Consider the following 20751-nt stretch of genomic DNA (forward strand, 5'->3'; position numbering starts at 1 on the left):
CTGGTTAATTTCTACAGTTGAGTTCTGATGGCAAAGTGGCATTGAAATTCAGCAGGACACATTTCTTGTATGTGTCCATGGTTGGTTGTGCAGTTGGTGAGAACACCTGGCTAATGAATCCAAGGTCATGAATCTACTAGTCTGTGCACCCATTTGCTTAGTTGTATACAAAGATTATGGATTGCACCCTTCATCACAGGTAACTTTCTTATGAATATATGTTGTCACTGGAGATGTCTAACTGATTGTGTTTGCAAGGATCAAAGGAAATCCATGTGCATGGTTGGGAAAAGCATTCAAAGTGCATGTTTGCTTAAGACTGAGTCAGCGTCTTCTTCACCCAGGATTCCTACTGCTCTGTTTGTATGTTCACATGCCTTGACATTCTTCTCCATATCTCACACAGGGTAATGTTGGGACTCCTCAGGTTTATGGGAGAGAACCCCTTACTAATCATGTTTTGCTACCCTGCTACATCCATGATGACAGAAAAATGAATCTAACACTCAGAGTTACTGTAACAAATCATATTCTTCTAGCCTTTTATGTATGGATTTTAAGTTTTAATTAAGATCATTAAAAACATAAAATTTTTTTTATCAAGAATCATAAATTCCACTTACCTATGAAATTCATATATATTATGAAAAAGTTATAAATCAAAAATAAATTTTTTATTTCTAGTTATTTATAAAATCATTTTATAAGACTATACTTATCACCATCTAGTCCCTCCTAGCCTTTAAGGTGTAATAGCTGTTTTTTATATCTGTATACAAATATATGGCTTAGAAAATATATATATTTATTTTAATGTAAACAGGAAAGTAACCAACAACATAAAGGAAGATACAGAGTTTAGAGCTAATATCTACTCCATTAGATTTCATTTTCTAATGAATTAATCCTTTGCCTGTAAGTATTTATGTTGTTCAGGTGTCAATAAAAATTTAAAAAGCAGTCACTGGTTAGTGCTAGAATGGAGGCCTTCGAGTATTAAGACTTAGAATAACTGCTGGCTCAAATAATAAAATATAAATAAGGCAGAGAATATTTAAAAATACATTTCCAAGGTCTAAAAGTAAAAGTATTAAAACATTATCAACCAAGCATGTGAATCTTGAAACTTCTGTGTAAATGTCAAAAGCTATATAATGATCATGTAGGATAAAATCCTTGTACTATTGAAGTACTGATGGATTTCTTGTACACACTCCCAAAATACAAAACTGCATTGTAGTTTGTACCAGTTAAAGAACTGTAAAAGAAAAAGACAAGAAACTAACTAGAAAAATGGTTCAGTAGAGCATTTCTACTGGTAAAAAGAGAAATTCAAGTTAAAATAAGAGAGTCTACTTGCAGTAACATTTGACAGTCCTCAGTGGAATTTTATGTGCAGATATCTCTGCCATATGACTCTACTGTTTCATCCCTAAGTGTGCATGTCATTCAGAGAAATGCTTGCTTAGATGCATAAGGGGATATGTACAAGAGTGCTTACTTCAAAGTTGTGTGTGTGTGTGTATGAGAGAAAATTGGAAAGAATCTAAGGGTCTATCAATAAGGAGACGGGTAGGTAAATGTGTAGATGTGCATAGTGAAAGAGTTTGCAGCAGTAGGGGGCAACAAGCTAAAAATACACAGAGGAAGAGGAAATCTTAAAACTTACTGCTGAGTAAAAAGAAACAAAAGTAGAAAAGTAAAAAAAAAAGTAAAAGGAACTATATCATAATAAATATTATGTAAAAGTAAAAATCCCAATATACACAAAACAATCTTTTAAGGATTCTTACATATTGTACAAATTTACTTTCATATTAGAGTGAGAACTTATTGGGAAGAGGCAAAAGGGAAGAAAGATGAGGACAATGGAGAAAGAAAGAAAAGCAAAATCACCGTTGATGACTGTTTCAAGATGGAAAACAACAAGGTATCATGATTTAAAATTTTAACTTATTCCTTTACATCTAAGGTTATACAGGAGAAAGAAAATGGAAGAAGATGAAAGAAGTGACAGAATAAAGAAGTCTAATTCTAAATTGCTAAGGATGTTATTTTAGGTAAGTTTTTAATTTGAAGTAAAAGTAAAGTCAGTTGTTCTCAAAACATCTTGACACCAGTACATTCAGCAGATAGAAGTGACTAGTTTATCCTATACTTTCAGCAAAGGCACTGCTGGTTCTCATTCATCACATGCTTCTTACATTCTGGCCAGGATACTCTCAGATTTTATTAATAAGGGAATTGTTTTTCTAATAAGGCTATTCATGTGATGACATGCCCATGTGACTTCAGACATATTTGGTGAACTATTACAATCTTAAAGGAATACATTGGGCATATTGAGCTTGATTAGAAAAAGTGCCACTCATTGCCCTACAGCTAAACTCTTTATTAATTTGTGCCATGCAATTTCTAGTTTGAAATTCATAGGCATTTAGAAAATTAATCCTTCACAGAGAGAGGATAATTCAGGTGGTGAACTTAGTAGAAGGAAGGCCTTTTGGGTATTTACTTTGGACACATTATCCCCAGCAGACCTAAATGAAGAGCACTCTCTGATCCATTTGCTGCAAAAATCCTTTCAACCACACAAGTTCAGATGTTGGCCTTCAGCATCTTATGGTGCATGAATAACTGTTGCATTTACAATAGCCCTTTGCAATTCAGACGTAAAATGCTTTACATAGTACTACTATGTAAATCAGTACTATTGATTTAAGTAGGTGTAAATAGAAAATGTAGGGGGCTAGACATAATACCAGAGAAGTCAATTGCACCCCACTCCAGTACTCTTGCCTGGAAAATCCCATGGATGGAGGAGCCTGGTAGGCTGTAGTCAATGGGGTCGCTAAAAGTCAGACACAACTGAGTGACTTCACTTTCACTTTTCACTTTCATGCACTGGAGAAGGAAATGGCAACCCACTCTAGTACTCTTTCCTGGAAAATCCCAGGGACGGGGGAGCCTGGTGGGCTTCCATCTATGGGGTTGCACAGAGTCGGACACGACTGAAGCTACTTAGCAGCAGCAGCAGACATAAAACAATTCATACTATTAACCACACACACACACACACACACACACACACACACACACACAAACAAAAAGCCACCCTTCTTCCTCAATCATAGAAATCAGTGTTCACAGGAAAATCTTTCACTGAGAAGCCAACTGTGATATCACAAGTATAAGATTATAAGTACATTTTCTGCCAGCCAGCTATGTGGAAACTTTAAGCTAAATTCTATTCCTGGTAATTTCAGTTCAGTCTTCAAAATTTTGTGGCATACATATCAAAGTGCAGAATCAACTCCAGAGCATAAATACATGAAATAAAAGCTGGTTTCCATAGAAAAGGCAGTGAGATGATTCAATTAAAATAACATTATTTAATAATTTCATATTTCTGTCACATAACTCACAGGACCAAAATAAATTCATATAGCATTATAAATAAGTATATATCTAGCTGGAAACATTGTTCAAAGGGTGATTATCTCGAAAAAAATCTTTTCGAAGTGATATGAACAAGTTAACACTTTGGAACTCAGCCTTAAAAAGTATAATAATAATACAATAACAGAGATGCATGTAGTCCATACATATTCATATGTACATGTGTGTATACACATACACACAACAGGTATAACTACCTGTAGGATGAAAGCATACATGTAAATGAAACTTGAATTTAACAAATGTGTACATATCTTCCACTTTGGAAAGTATCTGTCCTTGGTTGTCTAGAAAAAAGTAAAATGTATGTGTCAGGTACATTTTTTAAAATAAAGTTTTACATATTACCATTGCTCATGCTGACAAAAGTTCTTAGGAAAATTAATAGATGATACTTTAAAACATTTCAAGTCCGTTGTTTCTCCTTTCTCCATCAGTATGTTCTAATATTGTGGCTAAAGCTAATCTTGAAGACTGTTTTGGTTGATGATTATGGTACCCACAAAGTGGATGGCAAATCAGAACTGTCTCCTGAGCTGGGAAAGTGACCAACTATGTCTCTTTCCTTTTTATTGTTGCTGTTTAAAGAAAAATAATTGGATCTCAACAATGACAATCCCTAATGAGAACTTACACCGGAGACTGTGTCCGTGCAGGTGTAAACTAATACTTTGAGCAAAGTTCGGCAGTTGATTGACGTTAGCTGGGATGTATAACATTCAAAGGGTGTCTTTGCACATTTTGGCTATTTATCAGTAGTTTCTGGACTACATATAATCTCCTAGCCTTCAGCTGAGTTTATATCTGTTAATATCTGCATATAGGACAGAGGGCCCTGATTCCTTTCTGATAATAATGTTAAGAACTGCAAGTTCACCCTCTGCCACTCTTCATGCCTAACACTTGATTTTTGATATTTTCTTAATCTTAATTTAAATAACCTAATATGGCCTAATAATAATATGGTCTGTGATTTTCATAAACAAGTATCTCTGGGAAGGGGTCAGTTTTAGAAATATAATGAGGAGGTACCCACTCCAGTATTTTTGCCTAGAGAATCCCATGGATAGAGGAGCCTGATGGGCTGCTGTCCATAGGGTTGCACAGAGTCGAACACTACTGAAGCAACTTAGCATGCATGTATGCATTGGAGAAGGAAATGGCAACCCACTCCAGTATTCTTGCCTGGAGAATCCCAGGGACAGAGGAACCTGGTGGGCTGCCATCTGTGGGGTTACACAGAGTCGGACACAACTGAAGCGAATTAGCAGCAGCAGCAGAAGAGGTACACATGGGTTTTGAGGCCGTTGCACATCTGTGGCCAATTCTGAACAGATTTTCACTACCTTTCAGCCACAGCCACGATTCTATGCTGGCCGGTTTATAAACATCTTTAAAAAAAAGAAGTGGGTGAGAGAGTTTAGGAATAGTGATATAGTAGCAACCAGATTAACAAACACACCACATTGTTATCTTTTATTCCTGATTTTAAAAAAATACAGGTTATTAATTTTCATAGCACATATACAGGAACAAAAGAAATGACTTAAATGTCTATTACCACCTATTATTTGGGACTACATTAAAGAGGTACTGGTCAACTTGGCTTCATTTGTCCTTTAGACTCTGTAGAGATGTGAGGCCAGGCCAATTGGGGTTAAAGCAGAGAGGGAACTGATACAGCTGGGGATCGTTAAGACTGATCGAGGGCCAACCCAAAGGAAAAGTCAGCAGAAAACAGGGCTGAGAGCTCTTTACAAGCAGAACAGCAGGGTCGTGTATATTCAGGAAACAGCCTAACCACATCCAGAGAATCTTGTTGATTTAATTAGATTTCGTTTAAAATTCCAGAGTAGGAGCAGCTTGGTCAACTTTGATTCTAAATATGTCAGGGGAAAAGAATTGTTAACTTTCAAAAGTAATATTATTGAAGCATTTATGAAATAGTAAAAATCTTGGTCATGGTAAAATTATATATATATATATGAATATATATGAATATAGGGCATAGATGTTTCCTTGCTAACAACATGTTATCAACTTTATCTTGACCATTTAATACATAGATTGTGGGTTTTAGTGGGAACCTGTTCATTCACGTACTAGTTCAGTTCAGTTGCTCAGTCATGTCCGACTCTTTGTGACCCCATGAACCGCAGCACGCCAGGGCTCCCTGTCCATCACAAACTCCTGAAGTTCATCCAAACCCATGTCCATTGAGTCGGTGATGCCATCCAACCATCTCATCCTCTGCCGTTCCCTTCTCCTCCTGCCCTCAATATTTCCCAGCATCATGGTCTTTTCAAATGAGTCAGCACTTCGCATCAGGTGGCCAAAGTATTGGAATTTCAGCTTTAGCATCAGTCCTTCCAATGAATATTCAGGACTGATCTCCTTTAGGATGGACTGGTTGGATCTCCTTGTAGTCCAAGGGACTCTCAAGAGTCTTCTCCAACACCACAGTTCAAAAGCATCTGTTCTTCGGCGCTCAGCTTTCTTTATAGTTCAACTCTCACATCCATACATGACTACTGGAAAAACTGCAGCCTTGACTAGAGGGACCTTTGTTGACAAAGTAATGTCTCTGCTTTTGAATATGCTATCTAGGTTGGTCATAACTTTCCTTCCAAGGAGTAAGTGTCTTTTAATTTTATGGCTGAAATCACCATCTTCAGTGATTTTGGAGCCCCCCAAAATAAAGTCAGCCACTGTTTACCCATCTATTTGCCATGAAGTGATGGGACCGGATGCCATAATCTTAGATTTCTGAATGTTTAGCTTTAAGCCAACTTTTTCATTCCTCTCTTTCACCTTCATCAAGAAGCTCTTTAGTTCTTCTTCACTTTCTTCCATAAGGGCGGTGTCATCTGCATATCTGTGGTTATTGATATTTCTCCCCGCAATCTTGATTCCAGCCTGTGCTTCTTCCAGCCCAGCGTTTTTCATGATGTACTCTGCATATAAGTTAAATAAGCAGGGTGACAATATACAGCCTTGACGTACTCCTTTTCCTATTTGAAATCAGTCTGTCGTTCCATGGCCAGTTCTAACTGTTGCTTCCTGACCTGCATACAGGTTTCTCAAGAGGCAGGTCAGGTGGTCTGGTATTCCCATCTCTTTCAGAATTTTCCACATTTTATTGTGATCCACACAGTCAAAGGCTTTGTACTTTTAGGTTATTAGTTTTTCTGTTTCTGGCTCAGATTTTCATTCTCTCACAGTATTTTCTGGATGACTTTCCAAATAAATTATTTGAACTCAAATCCTTGTCTCAGAGTCTGTTTGGTGGAACTAAACTAACACATACAAATCCTAGTAATTACTTAAATTTGATCCTTGCCTCACAGACATGTTTTGAAGATCATGTTTGATAATACATGCAAAATTAGTTTTTAATAGTGATACAAGTGGAAGTTATTCAATTTCTTCCACCAAAACTATGAATTTTAAAGACCAAACATTTTTATCTTTCTACCCTTTGTAATTTGCAGAATTAACAAAATAGAGGAGGAATTTAATAAATATCCATGAAAAAAATGCTAGAACTCTGAGCTTACTTGGTCACCAAAAATATTTTGAAAACTAATAAAGGATTTGGTATTCTCATGGGCACATATTTATGGGAGATGCTGCTGCTGTGTTCTACCTTCTGCTGTGCTTCTGTGAGAGTGAAGGCATCACACAGATCTAGGGAAGGGAGACAGTGATATGGGAATATAGTACAGATATCAGTCTTCCCTCAGTATCCTTGGGAGATTAATTTCAGGATCCCTATAGAAAGGAAATTGGGATTCTCAAGTCCCCTATATAAAAATGCATGGTACATGCATATAACCTATGTACTTATCCCTATATACTTTAAATCATTTCTAGATTACTTATAATATCTAATACAATGTAAATGTAAATAGTTATAAATATAATTTAAATGTTGTGTAAATAGTTGCCAGTGTGTGACAAATTCAACTTTTTCTTTTTGGAACTTTCTGAAATTTTTAAAAATTATTTTTGATTCAGTTAGTTGAATCCTTGGTTGGAGAACTCAGGGACATGAAGTCCTTACTGTATTAGCTAAAACTAGATCCATACCTATACTGTTCTATACACGGGTGCAGGAGGGCCTAGAGGCGCTATCCCATGTTGAAGGTCAGGAAGGGCGGCGGTGAGGAGATACCCCTCGTCCAAGGTAAGGAGCAGCGGCTGTGCTTTGATGGAGCAGCCGTGAAGAGATACCCCACATCCAAGTTAAGAGAAACCCAAGTAAGATGGTAGGTGTTGCAAGAGGGCATCAGAGGGCAGACACACTGAAACCATACTCATAGAAAACTAGTCAATCTAATCACACTAGGACCACAGCCTTGTCTAACTCAATGAAACTAAGCCATGCCCGTGGGGCAACCCAAGATGGGCGGGTCATGGTGGAGAGATCTGACAGAATGTGGTCCACTGGAGAAGGGAATGGCAAACCACTTCAGTATTCTTGCCTTGAGAACCCCATGAACAGTATGAAAAGGCAAAATGATAGGATACTGAAGAGGAACTCCACAAGTCAGTAGGTGCCCAATATGCTACTGGAGATCAGTGGAGAAATAACTCCAGAAAGAATGAAGGGATGGGGCCAAAGCAAAAACAATACACAGCTTTGGATGTGACTGGTGATAGAAGCAAGGTCTGATGCTGTAAAGAGCAATACTGCATAGGAACCTGGAATGTCAGGTCCATGAATCAAGGCAAATTGGAAGTGGTCAAACAAGAGATGGCAAGAGTGAATGTGGACATTCTAGGAATCAGTAAACTAAAATGGACTGGAATGGGTGAATTTAACTCAAATGACCATTATATCTACTACTGTGGGCAGGAATCCCTCAGAAGAAATGGAGTAGCCATCATGGTCAACAAAAGAGTCTGAAATGCAGTACTTGGATGCAATCTCAAAAATGACAGAATGATCTCTGTTCGTTTCCAAGGCTAACCATTCAATATCACAGTAATCCAAGCCTATGCCCCAACCAGTAATGCTGAAAAAGCTGAAGTAAAACAGTTCTATGAAGACCTACAAGACCTTTAAAACTAACACCCAACAAAGATGTCCTTTTCATTATAAGGGACTGGAATGCAAAAGTAGGAAGTCATGAAACACCTGGAGTAACAGGCAAATTTGGCCTTGGAATATGGAATGAAGCAGGGCAAAGACTAATAGAGTTTTGCCAAGAAAATGCACTGGTCATAGCAAACACTCTCTTCCAACAACATAAGAGAAGACTCTACACATGGACATCACCAGATGGTCAACACCAAAATCAGATTGATTATATTCTTTGCAGCCAAAGATGGAGAAGCTCTATACAGTCAACAAAAACAAGACCAGGAGCCGACTCTGGCTCAGATCATGAACTCCTATTGCCAAATTCAGATTTAAATTGAAGAAAGTAGGGAAAACCACTAGACCATTCAGGTATGACCTAAATCAAATCCCTTATGATTATAGTGGAAGTGAGAAATAGATTTAAGGGCCTAGATCTGATAGATAGAGTGCCTGATGAACTATGGAATGAGGTTCGTGACATTGTACAGGAGACAGGGATCAAGACCATCCATCTCCATGGAAAAGAAATGCAAAAAAGCAAAATGGCTGTCTGGGGAGGCCTTACAAATAGCTGTGAAAAGAAGAGAAGTGAAAAGCAAAGGAGAAAAGGAAAGATATAAGCATCTGAATGCAGAGTTCCAAAGAATAGCAAGAAGAGATAAAAAAGCCTTCTTCAGCGATCAGTGCAAAGAAATAGAGGAAAACAACAGAATGGGAAAGACTAGAGATCTCTTCAAGAAAATTAGAGATACCAAGGGAACATTTCATGCAAAGATGGGCTCGATAAACGACAGAAATGGTATGGACCTAACAGAAGCAGACGATATTAAGAAGAGATGGCAAGAATACACAGAAGAACTGTACAAAAAAGAGCTTCATGACCCAGATAATCATGATGGTGTGATCACTCACCTAGAGCCAGACATCCTGGAATGTGAAGTCAAGTGGGCCTTAGAAAGCATCACTATGAACAAAGCTAGTGGAGGTGATGGAATTCCAGTTGAGCTATTCAAATCCTGAATGATGATGCTGTGAAAGTGACGCACTCAATATGCCAGCAAATTTGGAAAACTCAGCAGTGGCCACAGGACTGGAAAAGGTCAGTTTTCATTCCAATCCCAAAGAAAGGCAATGCCAAAGAATGCTTAAACTACCGCACAATTGCACTCATCTCACACGCTTGTAAAGTAATGCTCAAAATTCTCCAAGCCAGGCTTCAGCAATACGTGAACCGTGAACTTCCAGATGTTCAAGCTGGTTTTAGAAAAGGCAGAGGAACCAGAGATCAAATGGCCAACATCTGCTGGATCATGGAAAAAGCAAGAGAGTTCCAGAAAAACATCTAGTTCTGCTTTATTGACTATGCCGAAGCCTTTGATGTGTGGATCACAATAAACTGGAAAATTCTGAAAGAGATGGGCATACCAGACCACCTGACCTCCCTCTTGAGAAACCTATATGCAGGTCAGGAAGCAACAGTTAGAACTGGCCATGGAACAGCAGACTAGTTCCAAATAGGAAAAGGAGTATGTCAAGGCTGTATATTGTCACCCTGCTTATTTAACTTATATGCAGAGTACATCATGAGAAATGCTGGACTGGAAGAAGCACAAGCTGGAATCAAGATTGCTGGGATAAATATCAATAACCTCAGATATGCAGATGACATCGCCCTTATGGCAGAAAGTGAAGAGGAACTCAAAAGTCTCTTGATGAAAGTGAAAGTGGAGCGTGAAAAAGTTGGCTTAAAGCTCAACATTCAGAAAACAAAGATCATGGCATCTGGTCGTATCACTTCATGGGAAATAGATGGGGAAACAGTGTCAGACTTTTTTGGGGGCTCCAAAATCACTGCAGATGGTGACTGCAGCCATGAAATGAAAAGTTGCTTACTCCTTGGAAGGAAAGTTATGACCAACCTAGATAGCATATTGAAAAGCAGAGACATTACTTTACCAACAAAGTCTGTCTAGTCAAGGCTATGGTTTTTCCTGTTGTCATGTATGTATGTGAAAGTTGGACTGTGAAGAAAGCTGAGCGCCGAAGAATTGATGCTTTTGAACTGTGGTGTTGGAGAAGGCTCTTGAGAGTCCCTTGGACTGCAAGGAGATCCAACCAGTCCATTCTGAAGGAGATCAGCCCTGGGATTTCTTTGGAGGGAATGATGCTGAAGCTGAAACTCCAGTACTTTGGCCACCCCATGCGAAGAGTTGACTCATTGGAAAAGACTCTGATGCTGGGAGGGATGGGCGGCAGGAGGAGAAGGGGACAACAGAGGATGAGATGGCTGGATGGCATCACTGAGTCGATGGATGCGAGTCTGAGTGAACTCCGGCAGTTTGTGATGGACAGGGAGGCCTGGCGTGCTGCGATTCATCGGGTCGCGAAGAGCTGGACACGACTGAGTGACTGAACTGAAATTGATTGAGATCCATACCTATACTCTTCCTTGCCTACAAAAGCATAGGAAGACAGAAAAATTTCTGAGTCCTGCATTCCAGTTATTTTCTAAGGGTAGTTTAAAACTAAGAAAAATGATAAAAGAGGAGATGGACTCAGTTCATTCCCAGTATTTATGTCGATTTTCCATGGAGCCCTGGAAGTTCTGTCGCTTCTAGAATTTGCCAATTTAGGCATGGCTTACACAAGTGGTTTTCAAAGTGTGGTCCTCAACCACACACATTAACATTATCTGAGCGCTTCTTAGAAGTGAAAATTCTTGTTCTTAATTTGATATGTGTATATATTAGAGAATAATGACCACCGTAACTCCAGTTAACATCCATTACCGTACATATAGTGACAAATTTTTTTCTTGTGATGAGAATTTTCAAGATCCATTCCTAACTTATTTTGAAATATGCAGTACAGTATTATTAACTATAGTTGTCAACCTGTACATTATATTCCCATTATTTATATATTTTACAACTGAAAATTTGCACCTTTTGACTCCCTTCAACCCATTTCATCCACCTGCCACCTCTTGCTTCATACAATCACTGATCTGTTCTTTATATCCATGAGCTGTTTTTTCTTTTGTTTCTTTTGTTTTTAGATTCCACATGTAAGTGAAATCATATGATATTTATCTCTCTCTGATTTATTTCACTTAGCATAATGCCTTCAAGGTTCATCCATATTGTTTTAATAGGCAAGATTTCATTTTTGTTTTTGGAGATATATAGATAAATATCTCAGATATTCTTTATCCATACACCACCAATGCACATTTAGTTTGTTTGAATGACTTAGCCATTGTAAATGATGCTACAGTGAACTAATTTTGAGTTATGTTTTTGTTTTCTTTGTATAAATATTCAGAAATGGACTGCAGGATCATATGGTAGTTCTGTTTTTAACCTTACTGTTTTCCATAGTGGCTGCACAAATTTACACTTCTATTAGCATTTCATAAAAGTTCCCTTTTCTCCACAACTTCACCAATACTTATTATTTCTTGTCTTTTTTGATGATAGCTGTTCAGGCAGGTGGCAGGTGCTTTCTCATTATGGTTTTGATTTGAATTTCCCTGTTGATTGGTGATGTTGAGTATCTTTCCTTGAATCTATTAGCCATCAGTATGTCTTCTTTGGAAAGATATCTATTCAGATCCTCTGCTCATTTATAATTGGATTGTTTTGCTATTGCATTGTATGAGTTCTTTATGTACTTTAGATATTAACCTTTATCAGATATGTAATTTACATTCTCTCCCATTCAATAAGTCACTGTTTAATTTTGTTGATGATTTCCTTTGCTATGCAGAAGGGAAATTCTTAAGCCCCACCATAGACCTACTGAATCAGAAGCTCTGGATTTGGAGCTCAGTAAAGTGTGTTTTAACAAATCTTCTAGGTGATTCTGATCCACTCTAAAGTGTTAGAACCCTTGGCCCACAGTGATGTTTTTGAATATGCTGGGAATGCTTCTAGTTTGACGTAAAAGTCCTAGAAACAATTTAGTCTCTTAAAATTTTATTAGACCTGTTTCTCTTTTAGAGCATCTGAAACTGATAATCTGAGTTACATTATTTGAGCTTTCACATGCCAGAGCAATAGGAAGAAGCATTCAGGATTTCTAGGAATAAGACATTGGAAAGCAGGTCCTATAAAACTCGAAGAGGGTAAGGGAGAGCAGAACCCTGTGTGCATTTCCCAAGGAAGACAAAGCTAAGTTAGTCTTAAGAATGGATGTTTCTCTCCCAAATGGCTGACCTCCGCAAAGATCAGGAAATGATGCTTTTCTAGGCTGTCTAGACAGAGAAAGAAAAAGGTCTTGTACAGCTTATTTCACCAAATCCATCTCAATGATACTCAAATGTATCATTTTCTTGGGAAGAAATACCACTTATTCTTGATCTTGTTTATGTTGCTTGATAAAAGGACTGGTGTGATCTCTTTGTTTCATGACCTCCAACATTCTTAATAAGTACTGGCTCTTAAATAAGTAGTACTTTCTATTTTATTTGTAAAGTTCATGGAAATAGGATATAATGGCAGTTTGTTTATATTTAGTTTTATATTTTAATGATTATTAATATGTTCAAACTCAGTATTTCCATGACCAATTTGATGCTTGTACCTTGGTATTCATCTTGGGACTGTCTCAGTGTTTGGGATCCTCACATTAAGCTAAATGTAAAAAATCAAAGACAATATGAAGGAAAAAAGAGGAAATAACCAGAAGATTTGAAAGTGAGGAAGGTCAAGGGAATTCAGATTAAATGATTTAGAAAAGGGAAGGCTGAGAGACATCCTATCACTCTATCTCAAGTTTATGGAGAATAGTCATTGGTAGTTCATCCTTTCAATGACAAGAATAAAAAGATGAGCTTAAATTGCAGTAGGTTGGATATAGATTAACTGGAATGACCTTGGAATCGGTTAACTGGAATCTCTCATAATCGATGAAACTGGATTTCTTCAGTGGCAAATTGAGCCGTGACTTGAAGAGAAGGAAGCCTAAGCATTTTCATTTCTAGTCAAAGTCTGGGAATGTGTTGTGGATTCCTGCTGTAAAAATTCAATAAATTGCAAGATATTTTGGGAGGTGACCAGTTCTACTTCATTAATGACTTCACCCCAGTTATTCATGGATGTTAAAAGGATATTTACAATCTATATCTTAGGAAATCTTTGAGTTAGTGACCTACCATTTAGCTGAAACTTTATATTTTTTTTCTAAATTTAACCATTATACTTTCCATCATTTCCAAATGTTGGCTATGCTCCTTTTGGAAAATATTCCATTATAAAACAAACTACTGAGTTTTATAAGAAATTGTTGTTAAAACTAAAAAAAAAAAAAAAAATACTGATGAGGTTCCAAATGCTCCTTTATCAAAAGAAGTGTTCTTTTCATGATAGAAAGATTGGGATTCATTTCTGAGAGAAGTGACATTCAAATTCATATAACTTTTAAGCTCAATAAAAAAGTTGAAATGTTGTATTTAAATTTCAATATATTTTTTTTTATAATAAAGGAGTTGAGTTTACTCACTAATGAATTTGTTTCAATAAGAGAAAAGTTTGGTATTTATTGTATTTTTAAGTGAAAAAAATTAATGTTTGATTTTTTTTAGCAGTTTCAGGGGAATTAAAATTTTATGGGTGCCTGTATAGGTGGGAGAGTAGCTAGATATATGCTTATGTGTGTGTATATATGAATACACAGATGCACACTCATATTTTGATTTCTAAATTATTACAACAGAATCTCTCAAGAAGAGTTACTCCGGAACATGATTGATATAGATGAAATCTTTAGACTTGGTAAATGATGAAAGATCAAAGAAATTTTGGCTCAAGTTTACATTATTAAATCTTTGATTTTTAAATTGAGAACAGTCAGTGTTATAACCTCAAAAGTATAGACTCTAAAACTACAATGTGCTTCATCCTTAAAAGTAATTGTATTTCAAGCTGATAGACATATAAACATGTATTCTGTAGTTGTAAGAGTTAACATAGAAGTATTGCATGTCAGTTTAGATAGTAATGATTTGAATATGCTTATAATTATCATTGCATTATTTTATTAATCTTTGCACATCTGTTAAATAACATTTACAACACAACTATATAAATCCATTAAATAGATAAATGTTTTGATTATCTTTTATTGTTTATTTTTCATCTTCAGGGATTCATTAAATTGACTATACCTTTCAAAACATAATCTACAGCTTAATTAAGCCTTACAGTTATAAATTTTGAGCCAGCATAATAAGAGAGAAGTTATTGCTTTGGGGGTACAATATTACTAATGAATGTTTTGCTCTGAAACACCACTCCTGGTATAAAATTCTAAGTCTATCCAAAAGAAGCTGTCCTTGATTTCACTATTCAGAAATTCATAAGTCAACTTTTTATGTTTTATAAGCTTCTTAGGAACAAAATCCAAACCCACTGATGGCTGAGCAAATTTCACAGCTTGTAGAAAAGACACATATCATTGTAATGTGTGAAATTTTAATCAAAAATGTTATGAAGAAGAAAGGTAAACTGACTGCTATAATTAATGTGTTCTGACACAGAGATTTAGCTGGCACATTTGTGGGCTGTGCTGTGCTATGTTAACTGTTCCATTGCTTAAGGACTGTCAGCTTGAGGTGTTCCTATGCTATGGTTTTACCACTTGACACATTTTCCTAGAGCATCAGCTTTGTCATGAATTGAAATGTTAAGTCATTTCTTCCTTGGCTTTTCTATTAATATTTAGTTAGGTGTCATGTGTGTCTGGTGATAGGGTATGTTATCTTCCTTTAAAAAGTGGCTTCATTTAAAATTAAACTATATAAGCATTGCTGTTAAAATTAATCACCTTGTGTTTTGTTTTTCTTCTATTTAAATATTATCCAATGCCTTAAAAGTGAGAGGATTGAGTAAAACTAATTGAGGTAATGAAGAAATTAGGAACTGTACCCACATGGAACATATCAAAATAAAATATTTTTATTTTATATAATATATTATACAACATATATTTCATAATTAAATAATTCTTGCTTGACCTCACAAAGGGAACAAAATATTCTCTATATAAGAAATAAGCTCTGATTCTAAAAGGACACTTGCTATGTATTTATATTTTGGAAGTAGGATCAAATTCACGAACTATTTGTAAAATATTGCTAAAATATTCTTTCATGCCAGACCCTGGGTAAATAGTAAGTTTCATGCCAGACATTGGGTTAGATGGTGGCTCTATATTTCAGAGAGATTCTTCTGAAAATTATAGATTGGGTTCTTGGCTCTGCTGTGTCAATCTCCTTGCAGAGATCTACGGCAGGCTCTCTCAGAGCACTGCCAGTGTGGTTGTGCAGTAGACAAAAGACATACCTGAAAGGGGAAGACAGAATGCCACTTAAATTAAATAGGAAATGAATTGGCCAGCAAGTTGGCATGTCTGCTGAGACAAATCATGGACAACATGTCTCTCAACAACAAAACTTATTTGTTTTCTCTTGCCAACAGATTCATCACTGCCCAGGCAAAACAGGCAAAATACATTAGTGTCATGGTAAACTGATAAAGAGAAGTGCCTCAATCTAGCATCCTCAATGGCGAAAGTCTTAGGGCAGTATTGATCTGTGTTATATAAATCTTGTTTTCTGTCTGCAGAAGTGAATCAGGAATGACCCGTAAGGTTAACAAACATTGTAATGTCTTTCAACTGGGGCGGATGCCTGTGAGTTCCACACATTGTGTTTGGTCAAGTTCCATCTTGTCATTTTTACCTCCAAGAAGCTTAACTAATTGCTGGCAATCATAAGAATGTTTGACGGAAGGAGAGAATTCCTACAATTTCTAACCCCTCTCCCATCCCCTCTTTTTTTTTTCCTGAAGTCTTAACAAGCAGTCAAAGCCAAGTAGCGGAAAACAATCAACACTGAATTAGTCAGCAGGAGTCTTCACTTAGTTGAAAGTTTATGTAATTGGCATGTCATGTTCCTGCATTGCCAAGAACAGACCTGATTAAGCTGATGCACTTCAGTAAAGTATGACAAAGGGGGAGCTTCTCATCCTTTTGAGTTACATGTCAGGGTATGTGCTTAACATGATTTTCTTCTGTAGAGAAGGGACCCAAGGCTAACTGTATATGCTGTGAACTGATGAAATAAAAATTCTCACCAAACTAAGACTTGACAAGTAAATGTTTTGGGGACAAAACAAGAGCAGATATCAGTAGTGAAAGATAATTATCAAAGAAAATTTATTAGCAAAAGTTCAATTACCCATAATAACCTGCTTTATTTTACAGACAGTGGACTCTTAAAAGAATGACAAATTCAAACATGTTATAGTGGGGGCTCAACCTGACCACAGATGCTTTCTCCACATGAAGTGTTTTATGCTTTTACTTATTAAAAAATTGTCTCTGTAGCCTTAACAAATTTTTACCATAGAATTTCTCTTTAGAGATTAATCAGACATTTGAATTTTGTCTGCTAACTTTTTACAATGCTTTATTAGGCTGTGAATGATGGATTTTGCCCTTATTTGGAAAGTCAGCCTTTATGGTGAAAAAAACAAATGCCTAGCATTAGAAGAGACTCTATAAAGCTTATGATATTTCATTTTTATTTGCTCACACTAGTGTTCCTCTTGTCATAACCTTAAATCAAATGATAGATTTGAACTTAGCTTAGATTATTAAAGCTAAAAGAGAGCAGTTGCTGAGGGAGCAGTCCACGCATCTCTTACGTCATAGTTGACAGTATAAAGACAACATTCAGGGAACTAATGGAGTTTCTTTTTCTTCTCCCTTTTTGTCATAGAAAGGTCAAACTAGTTTTCAACATTTTCATGTATGTCATTCTCAATATAGCAACAGAATCTCTTATGGAAAACAATGTAAGTAAATGTCTCCACGATGCTACTAGTCACCTGATCAAAAGCCAATGTTGAAAAACACTTCTAATGACTGTCTCTTATGCATCAGTGCACCTACTAATGAGCTGCCAGAAAAGGCTTTGTAAAGCTTTACTAAGATAGAGCAGGAATGTGAGAAGCCTGAGATATAACTTCCCTGCTGTGATCCCTGTCTTTCTACTAACAGGGAGCCTAGACTTGGAGCTGCTAATGAGCGTGCTGGAAAGAGTGTCCAAACCAATGCAGGCTGGAGACAATTCACCTGTCTGCTTTCAGATCTGGGGTATGATGCATGACAGTAAGACACTTGGTAGTAGCTTTTCTTTAAATAATTTAGATATTTATTGATTTTTCCCTCTCTATCCCCATATTTTAGTCTCTGCATTTTACTTTCGGTGATTTCTAGCACCAGAGTAAAAGGATTATTCCCTCCATTGCCTTACTTCCCCACCCACACAGATAAGAAATTAATGTCATTATGTCATATAATAGTAAAATGGAATACTAAATTAGTTCTTTGCAGGGAAAAGAAGTATATGCTTTTCAGAGATGATATTTATAAAATGAGTCAGTTGACATTAATACTTTTTAAAAGCCAAAAATGGCTTATTTGAATTAAAGGAGTTCAAAATATATTTTGACACTTAAAACAGTGCAGAGCTTAAGTTAAAGACCTTTCTCCCTCTAGCAATACCTGGTTCAGCATCTTTATCCATGGGTAAATCCCGGCAAGATCTTTATAAAGAATGCTTACTTAACTTGGTTGGTAGAAATTCCTGGTCTATGAAATGAAATAGTTAACTTCAGGCTACCTTTCAAGTTCAATGCTAAGCTGTTCACATTACACATTTTGTTGTTATGCTTCCTTTGAGTTTTCCTAGAGGCTGTTTTATTAGTTAATTTTTTTAGTCAAACAAAATTATAGAATACAAACTGTGTAATTTCACCAATTTGCAATGCCACAGTTATCCCAGAAAGAGAATCAACATCCCCATCCATTAATTACAATCCTGGCTATCTTTTAGAGTCCCAGGAGGCAGCCTGTGCGGTTCACATGGGCCCATGCTATCTGTCCCTTCCAGTTGCCAATGTTCCTATTTTCCACAGCTCACCCTTGCTTTTTCTCAGGTTGATGCAACATGCCATGGGAAATCGCAGGCTCCGTGGCAACTGGGGAGATAAGAATGCTGTGTGCCTCGGCAGCCCCTTTTATCCAAGGATCTCCAAAGAGCTTTATAAAAATCTATTTTTTAATTCTCCGGATACCCCCATGAAATAGGTATTAGCCCGACTATACAGCTAGCAGAGTGGAAATCAGGGAGCATCTACCTGCATCTCAGCCTTGAACCCTTCTCACTATTGGATCTAGTATAAGGAGAGAGCTTGAATTCTGAACCCAATTTTGACAATGTGTGGAGAGGACTGGAATATATATCTTTCCTGCTAGGAAATTTATGAGACCCCAAAGAAATTGAGCTGCACATAAGTACATTTTTAAAGTGTATGAAACTGAAATACAAATTATATCATAAATATTTGAGGTAACAACTGTATGACAGTTGGCCTGATTTGGAACTTTGTTACCAAGGAATCCTTCCTTTCTCAAACTTAATACTCTAACGTACCCTATTTTAATTCTTTATTTTGTAAACAACTTGCCAAAAGGGTAGGGGGAAGAGAGGTTACCCAGTAAAGATTTTGGAGCAAATTTCAGTTCTGCACAGCTTATAAAAATTAGCTTCTTGCTCTCAGGAGACATAATCTAAGGGGAAAGGGAAGAAATTGTTAAGCTTATAGACATAAATGATATGCATATCACGAATATAACCTGCTACTGATAGAAAGTTACATTTTGAGAATTTCACTATTTGTTTTTATAAAATACTGAGAAAAATATATCTTTTTCTGATGTTTCCTGTGGAATTCTTTCATTGCATATCCACACCTATTAGAAAAATAAATTCTTCATTAATGTAGTATTTTCTAATTAAGCGATCTTGAAATATCATGGAATGTTCTGTTAAAGCCTACCAAGCTACCCTAAGGAGCAAGTAGGGTAGCTTGACTTTCATCATCCTTCAAAAATTTTACATACACAAAATTTTATTTTAGCATAAAGTTTTATCTTTTAATCTCAGCTATCTTTCAATATATATATAAAATTTCAATATATAATTTTCTTTGTTTTCTGATCTAAATATTCTTTACCAGTCAGTGACCAAATATTCAGAAACTAGATAAATATCTAAAAAATAATTTATCAAACCAAAACTATAATAAAACCTGCTTTCCTTACTCTTTATTTTCTTTAGCATCTGTGTTGGTAGAGAAATACGTATAAAGCACAATATTATCTTAGCCTACCAATAGATCAGCAATATACTTCTCTAAGCAAGTGAGTTTACTGATAGTAAGTTAGACCCTTGGAAAGAGATGTTCATGTTTTGAGCCACTGGAATCCTGTTATAGGACTCTGAGTGGTGACTTATGCTCAGTTTCAATTTTTGTATAAATTATATTTCTGCTACTGTATTCAATATATATTCTAAAATACACATAAAGAAAATATTAAGAAGGATGACAAAAAAGAAAATATACATTTCATTTATTAGTTGGGTAAAATATGCTTTGTTTCTAGTAATGATATTAATTACATAATATTTTAGTAAATGATATATAATTGGATACAATTCCTTATTTTTATTTTTGGAATTCATAGTTAAATTATTGGTGGTATAGCAGTTTCTAAAGACTGGCTCTAGGTTCAGTTTATTTTGATGCTCAGTTTTAGTTGTTAACAGAGCTGGAAATAATACCTTACAGAGTTATTATGAACAAAATGAATTTATGAAATCATTACAGTGATTTTTAAATTCCACTCCCTCCCCAAAATAAGCAAAAACTTTCATTAGAATATTGATAGTAAATTTCCATCTGTCTGATGACAATTACTTTTGCATTTAATTGGATTGAGTGTCATTTTAATGTTTTCATGAATAGCTTCAACATTGATAGAATTCTTCATTTGGGAGATTACAAAACATGTTAGAAAATTCTTTCCAAGATTTTTTTTCTTTTTAAGTAGACAAGTCACCTTGGCCAAAAAAATCTAGAATGACAAATCATTTCTAAATATCTATTTTTATAATTTTTTCATTATATTCATGTTTGTTTCAAAATAAAGGTTCTCAACCATTGATATAAAAACACTTTTATTTAAAGAGATATAATATGTTCATATATATTATATCTTATATATTTTTATATATTATAAAACATAATATATAATATGTTTTTTTTTAAACAAAGCAGCTAGTTGTCATACTGCTC

Source organism: Bubalus kerabau, chromosome 3 (assembly GCF_029407905.1).
Source record: "Bubalus kerabau isolate K-KA32 ecotype Philippines breed swamp buffalo chromosome 3, PCC_UOA_SB_1v2, whole genome shotgun sequence".
NCBI classification, from domain to species: domain Eukaryota; kingdom Metazoa; phylum Chordata; class Mammalia; order Artiodactyla; family Bovidae; genus Bubalus; species Bubalus kerabau.